This window comes from Pinus tabuliformis, chromosome 4_1 (assembly GCF_031772625.1).
Source record: "Pinus tabuliformis cultivar Carrire ecotype Pingquan chromosome 4_1, CPIR1, whole genome shotgun sequence".
Taxonomy (NCBI): Eukaryota; Viridiplantae; Streptophyta; class Pinopsida; order Pinales; family Pinaceae; genus Pinus; species Pinus tabuliformis.
In genome coordinates, this window is record NC_142303.1 from 842,306,057 (window position 1) to 842,321,049 (window position 14,993).

Genomic DNA, 14,993 nt, shown 5'->3' on the forward strand with positions numbered 1-14,993 from the left:
TTGAGTAAGTATAAAAAGAGGTTTTATTTATTTACCATACCTCCACTTTATTTATATTTTTATTTGTTTACACCCTTGCATGTATATAAGGTGACTTATGGAGTAAATATAAAAAATGTTTTATTTATTTACCATACCTCTCATTTATTTATATTTTTATTAATTTACAATACCTCTTTTATAAATATGGTATTTGGCCCATAGGATTCACTTAAATAAAACCTATTCTTGAAAATTAGAGTGAATGGAAGGTTGTAACTCCTAATTTCAAGGGCTAAATTTACTTTTTTTACCCTCTCCCTTAAACTAAGGTGGGCTATTTGAGGCGATTTGTAAAAATGTACTATGATACAAAATATTCGCCCACTAAAAATTTAAAACCCCTTGATTTCGCCAAAGGGCAAACATTCGCCCCTAAAATTTTCCATGATGGTTGAACATCGGAGTTATGAAAATTATTAGTTCATTTTTTTTTGGCTTGATAACAGCTGTGAATCTAAAGGGGTTTACGGGGAGATGGCTACACCAAAAAAGTTTCCATTCACAGTTGAATGCTTTGGTGTCTTGCCTTATTGGCCTTGACTGACTTGTGGTTGTTAGGTATCTGATGTCTATAATTTCAAGCCATCTTACTATAATTTTTCAATCCACTCTACAATCAAGGGTGAGGAGATCTCTTTACTTGTGTCACTTGTTAAAAACTAATAAACTAAATGACCTATTCTTTTTTCCTTTTTCCATAAATTAAAAAAAAAAAAAAACCTCATAATTACAATCAACCATATAAATATAAATATAAACAAGGGTGCTGCGGAGCAGCTAGTCCCTGCCTCAGAAAGAAAATAATGGCCAGAGGAGCTTTTCTTGCCGGCAGCAAGCCTGTTGAAACACACATCTAAGAAGCAGCATCACCACAGGAAGAAATAGCACCACAGCAAGCAATGGCAGCAGAGTAAAAAGTCAGGAGCAGATTCAGAGCCTGTTGAAACAAAAGTTGAAGTGACATTGTTTTTTCTAATGAACTCAGAATAGGTCATGTTGAAAGCCTCCAGAGAATGAGATTTGGACCTCAGTGATCAGTATCCACCAGAGCTTGTTGTTGTTCGTGATCGATATCGAGATCCAGACCCATAGCCATCAAGCCTTTCTCGTTATACCCCATTCTTAGCAGTTTGTCATTTCGATGATCCAGAAGTCGAAGCAGTTGTTCCAACAACGGCTTAGGAAGCACCACCACTAGCAGCGATTGTTTAAGCACCAACAGTTGATTCATCAGTGCAAGCACCCGCACCACTACAAGCATCGACAGAAGTCAAGGCAGTAGCTCTCCTGGAAGTGTCTGTTGTATCAATTACGTACGTAACTGATGACTTTCGAAGTGGAATGGATGAGAGAGGCGTCGACTGAGTCAACTGAATCATCAACAACTACAGAATTTGGTCAATCAACAGAGTCGAAATGTTTCAATGGTTGTTCAGTAGTATTAGTAATTGCGTGTGACCTGTGTTAGTAATTGAGCATGAACTTGTTAAAGCAGATATAATTATTGAGCAACACTTCCTAATCAAGGCAATATTAAAAAAAAAAAAAAAACAAAACAAAGCATTGCGAAATTTACACCTGAAAACAAGTAGCCAAAATATTTTTTAAACAGATATGGACATTGTTTTATTGTATCATTAAGTTTAGGAGGAGGCGACAGGTATAAGGTGATAAATTCTCATCGCTCCCGCACCAAGGTAAGGTAAGGTCCACCTGTAAATCAAAGACAACGCCGGATAACTCGGATTACTCCGAAACTATTACTTTCAAATGACAAATCACATGCAACAGTTGTTCTCCTCAATATTAACGCTAAGAAAAGCCCAAAACAATTTAGAGCACTCCATTAACGAGCTAGAATTAATAAAATAACTTGGAAATTATGTTCATCCTGGGCACTGCGTATGGGCGTGGAAAGTTTGGCAGCGAAATGATAAATGGTAATAAAAGTAGGCTGTTACACAGTCGGTTACTCAAGTCAGAGTAGTAGTTAGGTACCCCAGATAGGAAGTATAAGTAGCCGCGGCCCACCAGGACTCTCCCAGAGTGAGTAGCCCACTTGTTAAAGGCGCTCGTTGGTAAAGACGTTCAAATTGCATGCAGCACACTTGTCCACTTTTTTCAAATTGCATGCAACCTACTTGTCCATCAACTATACCTCTGCCATCATCAGTTGTTGCATTCCCCAGGCAGCTATACCTCTACCATCGGCTAAGAAAGCTGAGTGACTAATTCAACCAGCAGCTGCCCACGCCTCTGGATCTTCTACGCTGCTTATTTACTCAAAGCCTGAGGGTAATGAGAGTTTTGAACTTCAGCATCTACGAATTTTAAAACCCATCAATAGCAGATCCAATTGCATATCCACCAACATCAGAAACAGGACCAGATTATTTACCAGCTAGTATACCAGATAGCCATCTATTAACGGTAGCTGCGACACTATATGTTCCAAGCAGCGGTGTTTCGTTATTGTCTGTTCCTACTACTTATGATTTTGAAACAGGTGCTGGGTAGTGATCCATATTTGGAACCACCCGCAGAAAAGGAAGCAGAGGATGCTAAGGTAGAGGGTAGCAGAGCATGGCCAGTATCAAAGGCAAGGGCTGCATGAGTAGGTGTCTAGGAATACATGTTGTTCCAGTCTCAAAGTCTAGTGTGCTGTTGTGGCGAAGCAACAGGTCAGTATTTCCTTTCCTCAAGATCTGGTTTAAGTTCCATTTGTGGAATAATGCATCGTACATAATAGCAAGGAAGCACTTTTCTCTCTCTCAGTTCTGTACTGATTTTCTTTTTCAAATTATCAGTGATAACGTAATCTGGATCGAGAGATGAGACAACAATGATGAAACTTCTCCATAGCTCATCTGCATGAGCGTACAATATGGTCTCATATGCCTGTGTAGCAGTGTTTTCAATGACCACTGATTCTTACTAGGATGCAATGACCACTGATTCTTACCAGGATGGCTGGCTTGCCCTGTTCTTTCCCTCGTGCTCTAGTGCAGTGCCCCCAGACTTTAGACCGCGCATTCAGCTAATGGATGGGAGGAACTAGTCTAACCCTGGTTCAGGATTGATTGGTCATTTTACCAGCCAATCTCAGATATTGAATAGAAAAAGCAAATTGATCATAGTTTTTGAAACCTTAGCGGGTTGAAAGGGGGGTGGCTTCTGGCCGAGCCAAATAAGTCATTTCAGTAGGATGGGTCATATTCAGCTGGATAAGGTGCCATATAGCACTCATCATCCGATCAATCGAGAGTTGGATGTGAAAGCTTCATTAACAGAGGTAAATTTCCTATCCTAGTACTATACCCATTTGTTTCTGGCTGAAGCTGTTTTCTTAAAACAAAAACCAGCAGTTACCTTCATGTCTATTTTTTTAGTTTTTGTTTTCATTGGAAACAATCAAATCAAATTTGCATTAGCTAAGCTATAGAGTAAAAAATGAATGAAAATTTGCAAATAAATTTGTAAATTTATGGAAATTGTTGGAATTCGCTGAAAATTGCTGAAAATTTGCAATTGAATCATAAGAAACAACTGTTGCATAAACAAAATCACTTGAATCACCCATTCCTTCCCTTCTGCGTTGTTTCTCCCTATCCGTTGCGGCTAACTCATATTCTAATTAGCTCTCTATGTACCTGTTGATGGTCCACTCTTGCGTTAGCTCCTCCCTTCTCTATGGATTATACGCAGTTATGTGTATCTTCAGTGGTTATATCAATGGTTGTTTTATACTTCTTTATACTATCAATACACATACATAGCTTTGTTAATAGCTAGGTGCACAAGTTCTTGCTCATGTTCCAGATTTCACAAAGGCACAGGTCAGACAAAAGAACCGTCATACGCTGCTTGGACAAAAGAATTCTCATACTCCGCTATAGAGAGGCGTTCCAAAACTTGCAGAGGCAGAGGTCGGACAGGTTGTTGCTGTTGCTCATGCTCCACTGTGCAGAAGCACATGTTCTTGCTCATGTTCCAGATTTCACAGAGGCACAGATTTTGTAGAGGCACAAATCAGAGAGAGCCCAAGAATGTTGAGTTTTGCTTGCCTTTCATTTTAAGAATGTTCAGTCTTGCTTGCCTTTCATTTTAAGGCAGGAAATTAAAGTCGGTTTCTCTCATGCAAAGGGAAATTTTGACATGGCAAGGTAGGCATGGTTTGACACGACCTATCTCCAGACTGTACTTTAATGTGAATTTCAACTTATACTAATACCCAATAGCGGTGGTTTATGAGCTAGCATTTAATTTTATCGACTAATGCTTACATTAGTTCACCAGTTTCAAAATGCCAAGCAACTAGCTAGTTTCAAAATATGTCGAGCAAACATATATGATATGGTTTTGCCTCCCCGCCTCGGGAAGAGGCCAAATAAGACTCCGAAATAAAATGGAGTGTAAAATATGTAAAATATGTCCTGTCCATTAAAAAACTTTGGGTAAAAACAGTTGAACTAATGCTAAGTTCGAAAATTTCGATTACTATAGTCCCATGCCATTGCCAGATGGCATGGCTAATAAGAAACTAAATTACATGCCTTTACAAAGTAAATTATCAACATATACTTGGAATTGATTGTTGTGGTTGAAGCTATAATACGTTGATTGATTTCATGGCTGTGGTTGAAGCTATAATAAGTTAAATAACTACTTTGTTGCATTTTTAAATGACAAGTTGTTGCATTCGAACCAAAAAAGACTGTTGAATTTGAACTAGGAAGATTGTCGATTTTTATTTTTATTGTTATATAAAAACATTTTTATGTAGGAACACTTGCAATTTGAGTTTTCAATTTGAGTATGCATCAAAGGAGCAATGCTAACAATGATACTAGTGGGTGGGCGATGGAAAAATGCTAACCGTGATAGTAATGGGCGAGCAATGGAACAATGCTAACAGTGATAACAATGGGGGCAAGGCGGTGGAGTTTGCATCAACAGGAGCAATGGAGCAATGCTAACAGTGATATCAATATGATGAGGCAGTAGGATGAGGTAGCATAATGATAGGTCGTGAAGTAGGTGCTTACATGTGATAATTGAAATGAAATCATATTTTAACGAGACTAAAAAACATAGTTTATGGGACTATCAGTTCCTTGTTTTTCACTTTTTGTCATTCTATCATTTTCTTATTCAAATTGATGATGAGTTGACCCAACCTTCCAACAATAGTCTATGGGACCATTAGTTCCATGCTTTTTTCTTTTTTCCATGCTTTTGATGATGAGTTGGCCCAACCTTCCAACAATCCCCTTGCTGAAGAGACAATGCCAAGAAATCGATGCTAACATATTACCAGAATTTTCTCAATCATTTTCTTATTCAAATTGATGATGAGTTGGCCCAACCTTCCAAGAATCCCCTCGCTGAAAAGACAATGCCAAGAAATCGATGCTAACATATTCCCATAATTTTCTCATGTCTTTGAACGCATCACATTCCCAAATGAAATGTTTTTCGGATATCACTACCTCAGACGTGCAAACGATGATAGGTTTCTATATGTAATAATGATGTTGAAGCGTGGCAGGTCCAAAATAGGATGGTGTGAAAACTTTGAATATAAACAAGTATAACTAAGAATAAATATGAAACTTTGAATTTTGGATATCATTTATAAAAGCTTGAAAAAGACATTGCATATCTTATATAAAATATTTAAAGATATATTGAGGTATGCAATAAGACCCCAAACACGGCCGATGAAAAATCCATGAAAACTGATTAGATAATCAAAACTTTGGTTAAAACACCTTATATAAAAACAAGTCAACAAAAACAAGTACTACATAGTAGCTAGCCTTAACCGCTTAGTTTAAATATAGTTAAACTAAAATAAAAACAATGAATTCAAGTTAGTGTTAAGGTTTAGAATCCGATGAATTTAGGTTATATAAACTGAGATATTTTGTTAATTGTAATTATGTATTGTTTTTAGGCACCAACAACTTTGTTATTAATTTAATTTGTTGAAATATGAATTCATCCACCATAACCCCTTCTCATGATTAAGTTAAAGAGTGATTTCATTAAAATATTTATCCTAAAAATCTCATGCTAAATTTATACTCTCTTTAATCTATATACTTTATTATAGTGTTCTAAAATAACTTATACATAATTGGTTAGTGAGTAAATATATAGTTATTTTATTAGTTATATTTTTGGAAGATAAAAATATTGAGAGGATTATCTAAAAGCAAAAAATATATATGTATATTTCTCTTATATATATATATATATATATATATATATATAAAATGTGAATAACCATAATTTTTTATTTTTTTTTGTATATTGATGAAATTATTAATATATTAATTTTAAATGATCAATTTAGAATTTTTTTATTATTATTTATATTTTTTTTTTTTGGTACTTTTTCATGTCCTAAATAAAGAGATCATGGTGTGGGGCTGCCCCATTTCCCAGAATTAGTAGAAAAGAAAACACATATTGTGTAGAGTAAAAGTGTTATATAGAGAAAAGTGTTTGGTTATTCATCATATGTGTATGTATAGAATTTTATGTGTATAGAATTTTTATGTTTAGTGTTTTTTTTGTTTATTCATAAAAGTAAAAAACAAAAAAAATATGATTTAATATTTTAGTACATAAAGTAAAAATCTCTGTGAATTTAATATCATTAGATGTAAATGACATAATATAGAGAACAAAATATGAGTATGATCTAAATGATAGAAAATTGAATTATGTTGACAGTTTAATTTCACTATTTTGTTGCTTTGGTACTAGACTCAGATGTGATGGGAGATCCACCTATAAAATTATGATAAATACTTGGCTTAGCATGTCGTTTTTTATCTCTAATCAAAATATACATTTTAGTACATTATTATATATATATATATATATATATATATATATATATATATATATATATATATATATATATATATAAGCTTGGTAGGATTTTCGAGTTTACATTTCCATTATTCACCCCGCTACGAGGAGGGTAGCACAAGATTCGAACCCAAGATCTCCAATTCGGTGAGACTTCATTCCATGGCCATATCCACTTGAGCTACCCCAAACGAACATTAATATTATATTTTTAATATGGAAAAGATATAATATAGTGTTAAAGAGAGAGTCCATACAAGTTGGTAGAATTTTATGTTTGTGGAAAAACCTGTGAACAGTTTATGAAACCAACGTTTCGGACTAGCTTAGTGAGTCCATCATCAGGGCAATGTGATTTGTATTTTGAGAAGAGAGAGCATGAAATTATGGAGCTATTAATAGTTATTTGAATTTCTAGCTCTGGAAATTCTCATCTTCTCAAAATTTAGAGCATTGTTCATTATGTCCCTTCCATGGTGGGACTTAATGGTGTTAAAGAGAGAGTCCATACAGGTTGGTAGAATTTTATGTTTGTGGAAAAACCTGTGAACAGTTTATGAAACCAACGTTTCGGACTAGCTTAGTGAGTCCATCATCAAGGCAATGTGATTTGTATTTTGAGAAGAGAGAGCGTGAAATTATGGAGCTATTAATAGTTATTTGAAAAAATATTTGATGTCTTTTTTAATGTCGAGATAGGTTTCTAGCTCTGGAAATTCTCATCTTCTCAAAATTTAGAGCATTGTTCATTATGTCCCTTCCATGGTGGGACTTAATGGTGTTAAAGAGAGAGTCCATATAGGTTGGTAGAATTTTATGTTTGTGGAAAAACCTGTGAACAGTTTATGAAACCAACGTTTCGGACTAGCTTAGTGAGTCCATCATCACAGCAATGTGATTTGTATTTTGAGAAAAGAGAGCGTGAAATTAGGGAGCTATTAATAGTTATTTGAAAAAATATTTGATGTCTTTTTTAATGTCGAGATAGGTTTCTAGCTCTGGAAATATTTTTTATGAAAAATATTTAGTTATTTTAACAACTAATAAATTTTGAATCTTTCTAAATTTAAAAATTTGAAATATATATATATGAAAAATGTAATTTTTGGAAAAATTTTCACAAATATTTATCTTATGGTTGGAGATTAATGTGTGACCAAAGTAGTATTTACTTTCTCATAATAAAAAATATTTGTTAAAGCACATCCTAATTATTTATTTTAGTATTTTCTGTAATATAAAAATCAAATTATCAACCTTCCAAATTATAAAAATATAAAAATGAAGAATATGATGCGATTATCCATGTAAAATGACACTTGTTGGAAGTATTGAAGTGAGTTTAATGGATACAAAGCTCTAGAATGTACAGAAAGGTTAGAACTCACTCCAACTAGAGTTCGATAAATGCCATTCATTGCCCTTTTTGTCCAAACACAACACAAATTTGGTCAGATTTATTAGTTGGTACAACGCGCTAGTGTCCCAGGAAGTTTTCCAAAATTTATGATATTTTGTCCCATCACAACAAAAATTTGGTCAGATTTATTAGTTTTATTAGTTGGTACAATGCGCTAGTGTCCGAGGAAGTTTTCTAAATTTATGATAGCATCATTTTTGAAGTTTTCCAAAATTTATGAAGTTTTTTAAAATTGATGATATATCATTTTTTAAGTTTTTCAAAATTTATGATATATTATTTCTTCTCTAATCTTATTTTAAATTTATGATATATTATTTCTTCTCTAATCTTATTTTATCGTGATGAAATTTTCATTTATATGTGATATTGATAAATTGTCAAATAAAGAAATGAAATGGATAAATTGTCAAATAAAGAAATGAAATGGATAAATATTTTAAAGTTCATGAGATTAAATATAGACTCATTTAGATATACTTAACTCCATTAACATTTGAATGAGAGTTTCTAGAATCAACATTTATTCAGTGAGGACATCATGGAACTTTTGTACTTTGACTTATTAATCAATAAAATAACCAATAACATGTTCATTCTGATAGCCAATTAGATTGTAGAAAAATAAATTAAAATGTTGTCAAATAATACTAAATTTCATTGTGCAAAGTTAAACTATGAAAATTTTGTAAATTTTTTTGGTCAAACCCAAACTAATATGAATTTGACTAAAATTGAATGTAGTATGCTATGCCTGGGGCAAGGATAATAAATTAACATAATTAATAATATAAATTTGAGTAAAAATTAAATGCAATATACTATGCCTACAACAAGGATAAGAAGTTAACAAAAGTAATAATATGAATTTGTGTACAAACTGAATGCAATATCCTATGCCTATTTCAAGGATAATAAGTTAACAAAATTAATAGTGGGCCCATAAAAATAAGTGAACATAATTAATAATGGGTCAAATCCATATCCTTATATACCATAACACCATCACAACTTTCAGAATTGATAGATATGTATTTTCAAATGGAGTAGTCTTTAAGTGTGAAACCTTCCAAAAAGTCGCACTTAAAAACTTATTTTTAATTCTTGATCATTCTTGGTAAATTCATTAAGAAAACCCTAATTCCTCAATACTTTGTAAAATGACATGAGCTTGGTAAATTAATTAGGCAAACCCTAATTCCTCAATACTTAGATCATTTTTATTTTACTAATGAAGAAAATACTTTGCTTATATCACACAAAAACATGGCAGAACAACAATATATGAGATGTATAATCTTTGGGGCATATGGAGGTGTAGAATGAATGAATGCATGATATTTTAACTCCACCAGACTAAAGATAGTCTATGGGATTATGAGCCTCCCTGTGTTTTGTCTTTTGTAATTCAATTTTTTTCTTAATTGATAATGAGCTGACCCATCCTTCTAATAGTGCCCTCACTGAAAAGAGGCTAACATACTGCCATAACTGTCATTGATGTCTCTGAAAGCATCATATTCCAGAATGAAATGCTTTTCCAATTGCACTGCCCCAAAAGTGGAAAAACTACATACCAGTTCTTCCCAAGTTTCTTTAGGCCTCTTCCACCATCCCTTTTCACACCTAAGTTGATGTAACTTAGTTCTTAATTGAGCAATAAGAATATTTTCTCTCCACAGAATACTAGCTCCAATGTACTCTTTTTTGTTAGAGATCACAAATGAAATTAAACTTTTGAACATAAAAATACTTAATTTTTCAGAATATTTTTCAGGATGTGAGGGGACTGAGTCTGAAAATTGTTACCTATTTCAAAGAGATTAGTCCTTGGAAACCATTTTTTCATGAGGCCTCTTCTGGTGCTCAATGTGGTGGAGTTTATATCAATCTCGATCCATCACATACCTACCATTTTTATTAGTCTGGAGTTTCTGGCTCTAATTGCAGGGCTGAGGGGGTTATGCTCTGGAGGCTCTTCAATGTGTGCCTGGATTGCCATTTGAGAAAATCTTCATAGTCGGTGACTCTAAAACGGTTATCAATTAGGTTCAGGGAAGGAACACCTTGGAGGTGACGTCCTTATCCCACGGAATGGAAAACATCTTGCTCTTGGTACCCTCCGTCAGCGATATTTCCTTTCAGTATGTGTTTAGAGAACAGAACACAGTGGCTGATGCCCTATCGAAGCGTAGTGTCTCCCTTCCGTCAGGTTTAATATATTTTAATTTTTTGGTCCATGGAGTGTTACAGGGATTGGGGTCTTTTGAATTCTAGTTCTGGCCCGGTTGTCTTTGTATTTGCTCTGTTTTTTTACCATATCAAAGCGTAGTGTCTCCCTTCCGTCAGGTTTAATATATTTTGATTTTTTTGTCCATGGAGTGTTACAGAGATTGGGATCTTTTAAATTCTAGTTCTGGCCCGGTTGTCTTGGTATTTGCTCTGTTTTTTTTACCAATTATCATAGATGATAAATCTGATATTAACCAGTAAAACCGTGGTTCTTTGTTCATGATCGCTGATGTATCCCCTCAGGTTTTTCTTCAAACCTATCTTCCGGCTATCTGTATATGTCTGTGTTAATTACGCATATTCTGGGCGCTGATGGGCTCTGTTTTTTACCCTGTTTTTGGTATTTGGGCTTATCCATATCTCTCTTGCACTCACGAAGTATGTAGCTGGGTATTCTGATCCCACTGACAGGAATATGTATTTGATGTATAGAAACTGTTTTAATGAAAAAGTTATGTTTTTTCTGTTGGGAAAAAGTACACCGAAATTCTAAGTGGAGAAAACCCGTTTTGGGTCGAAAGCGGAGTATCTAGCTGGTTATTCTGATCCCCACTGACAAGAATATGCATTTGATCTATAGAAACTTTTTAAATGAAGAAGTTATGGTTTTTTCTGTTTGAAAAGTATACAGAAACTTGAAGCGGAGAAAACCCGTTTTGGGTCGAAAAACTCCACCAAATGTTTTTCAGAAGAAAAAGTACCATAGATTATATTAAGTCAATATAAAAAACCATGATTGGATACAAAAGGATGACTTGAGCAGCCATATCAAGACATCATTGAGAAAAAGCATATAAGAAAGATGACAAATAGCACAGCATAACATGGAGACTGTGGAGAAAAGGATCAGACAGATATTCAAAACTTCTAGAACTCCATTCTAGATCGAGAAAAACAGTACTCATAAATACATATACCTATCATCATAATCATGAAAAGAAAACAAAAACCACAAGACCATAGATTTTCTTGGAACAGAGTAAAAAATTAAGCTGATGCCGTGCAAAATGGACTTATAGGGAATGGGCCTCAGTTTGTGGTTTTACCTCTGTTTGCCTAAGTAGAGGCATCATAACAAACAAAAATAGATTTTCTTGGAACAGAGTCAAAAATTGAGCTGATGCCGTGCAAAATGGACTTATAGGGAATGGGCCTCAGTTTGTGGTTTTACCTCTGTTTGCCTAAGTAGAGGAGGGACTTATAGGGAATGGGCCTCAGTTTGTGGTTTTACCTCTGTTTGCCTAAGTAGAGGCATCATAACAAACAAAAAAATTAGGCAGGGTGGACGTAAGCCCCATTCTGTTGGTCGAATGATGATCCGACTAGGTGCATCACTGTGAGAATGGCCAGCTGCTTCGCCGAGCATCACCTGGAAGAGAAGGCTCCACACGTGTCTCAGCCCCGCCCACTAGGGCGCCAGATGTTCTACAAAGCGAAGATCTGCTCTTTCGAGCTTGCAATTTCTGCGATATTTGGCCCGGGGACTTTCCTCGGCCTTCACTACAAGGTACGACCGAAGCACCTCGCCACCCTGCCTCTCCAGTTGCAAAGGGTTTGGTCCGTCGCCTATTGTCAACCACTTAAATTTAAAGTACTTGAAGCATGTGGTATAAATAAGTAACAATTTCACTAAATGAATTTCCCTTTGCCCGCGGACATTGTTGAGCAAATGATATTTCCTTCCTTTGTATGGATAAATATTGATGCGAGATAATGTGGATAGCCCACCTTTCAATTCAGTGTGCGAATATTGATAAGTTAGCATTGGTAAATCTCTAGTTGTTTGATTAACCTGAGCTCGGTTTTGGAACATGGTTCTTAGGCACTGTTATAGAAATGTGAGAGTCCCACTATCTATATTTTAAATTTTCATTTATTAAAAGGTTCCAAACACATATACATTATGATAAATGAATAATGTTTTTCATATGGGTTTTTGGATGAGGGAGTTGTGAAATGATGTCGATATTATTTTGCACGTTGTCACTTCAATTCCATTAATTGTTTCTTATTGTTATAAGAAATTATAAAAAACTAATTATCAGATATTTTTTTGTCACTAGGTAATTGTAATGGATAGGGTTTATTTTGAATTTTTTTTGGGACTATAATTTGACTTTAAGATATATATTAAAATTTATTTATTAAAATTTATTTAATAAAAAGTAGATGATACTTATTGAATTTAGATAATATTTATTGAATTTATATTTATTGAATTTAGTTTGATTATTTAGAAAGATAAGATTGTTAAAGTATTTATAGATTAGGAATATGTCATGTTTTTTCTATATCAATTATGGATTTTCTTTCGTGCATTGTTTTTTTTGATAGGAAGTTTGAGTGTTAGTGTTAAAGATTTGAGTTTTTTGCAACTAAATAACCAGATATAGTTTGATTTGTGGGATATTAAACTTCTTCTAATTAGATTGTAAATATATTTGGATTGTCTTATATTAAGCATCACATTCATGGATTGTTGCTTTTTGTGGCATATGGAGTCTCTATTATTAGAGATTGAGTTTTTCTTTTACAAGTTACTTGGATTCAGTTTCATTGATTGGAGATTTTTGGGAGTTGAACATCAATAGAGAATGGGTATATGAATGAGAATTGAATATGAATATGAGTAATTTTGGTCATCAAATTTGAAGAATTGAACAGGGTTGTTGACGTCCTATAACTCAAAGATGTGAAATTCAATGCATTTCATTCAGCCTTCACCACTCTAAACAAATCTAGCATAATCATCTATTAGTTGGTGCTCTTCAAAAATAAATCTTACCCTCCAACAATGTTAATCTACATAATGAAATGTTTTCCTTCCTATAATGTTATTTTTGCATACTTGCCATAAATGGCTCAACACTAACCTCAAATGCCATAACAAAGTTTTGTTACCAATGACAAAATGTTTATAAACACTGATGATTATGCCACGAGTGCCATGATTATGAGCACTAATGACTGTTCATTGTTGAGCAAATGGCATTTCCTTCCTTTTTGTGGATAATATTGATGCGAGATAGTGTGGATAGGCCACCTTTCAATTCAATATGCACATATTGATAAGTTAGCACTCCTAAATCTCTAAATGTTTGATTAACGTGAGCTTAAGTGTTGGAACATGGGTCTTAGGAATTTCTATAGAAATGTGAGAGACCCAATTTCCATATTTTAAATTTTGATTTATAAAAAGCTTATAAATACATATACATTATGATAAATGCATTATGTTTTTCATACGATGTCTTTGGATGAGGGAGTTGTGAAATGATGTTGACTTCTTGTCAATTCACTCAACTTGGCTCAACTAATTATGAGTGTTATGAGAAACTAAGTATCCAACTTCGCTCAAATGTTTATGCGTGTTTTAACAAACTAAGTATCTAATGTTAGAGATCAGATATTTTTGCCATTAGGTAATCCTAATTGGATAGGTTGTATAGGTGTGGTCCATAATGAATCGTTTTGGGATTGTGATCTGACTTTATATATATATATATATATATATATATATATATATATATATATATATATACACACACATTGAATTTAGTTTGATTATTTAGAAAAGGAAGATTATTGAAGTTTTTATAGATTATGAACATGTCATGATTTTTCTATATCAATTAAGGATTTTCTTTCATGCATTGTTGTTTTAGATAGGAAATTTGAGTGATAGTGTTGAAGATTTGAGTTTTTTTGCAATTAAGAACCCAAATATAGTCTGATTGTTGGAATATTATGGGCTATGAAACTTCTTTTACTTAGATTATGAATATATCCTGATTGCCTTATATTAAGCATCACATTCATGGATGTTTCTTTTTGTAGGATATTGAGTCTCTAATATTAAAGATTGAGTTTTTCCTTTACAAGTAACTTTGGTTTAGTTTCATTGATTGGATATTTAGGGGATTGAACATCAATAAAGAATGGGTATATGAATGAAAATTGAATATGAATACCAGTAATTTTGGTCGTCAAATTTGAAGAGTTGAATAGGGTTGTTGAGGTCATACAACTCAGACATGTGAAATTCAATGCATTTCATTTAGTCTTCACCACTCTAAACAAATCTAGCAGAATCATCTATTAGTTGGTGCTCTTCAAAAAAAAATCTTACCCTCTAATAATGTTAATTTGTGTAATCAAATGATTTCAATCCTATAATGTTATTTTGCATGATTGGTAGAGATGACTCAACACTAACCTCAAATGTCATGACAAAGTTTTGCTACCAATAACAAAATGATTATGAGCATTGATGATTGTGCCAGGAGTTCCATAAATTCCACTTTCATATATCCCCATATTGTTACTACAATCTAGTATAGCTTTCTTCCTTGCAAGT

The 14,993-nt window shown here is 33.6% G+C and overlaps 1 non-coding gene across 1 annotated transcript; it reads right to left on the reverse strand.

Annotated features, from left to right (window-relative positions):
* Positions 1 to 11,911: 11,911 nt before the first annotated feature.
* On the reverse strand, positions 11,912 to 12,173 carry LOC149178843 (RNase MRP). Its single transcript, XR_016258945.1, has one exon.
* Between the last annotated feature and the right edge of the window lie 2,820 nt (positions 12,174 to 14,993).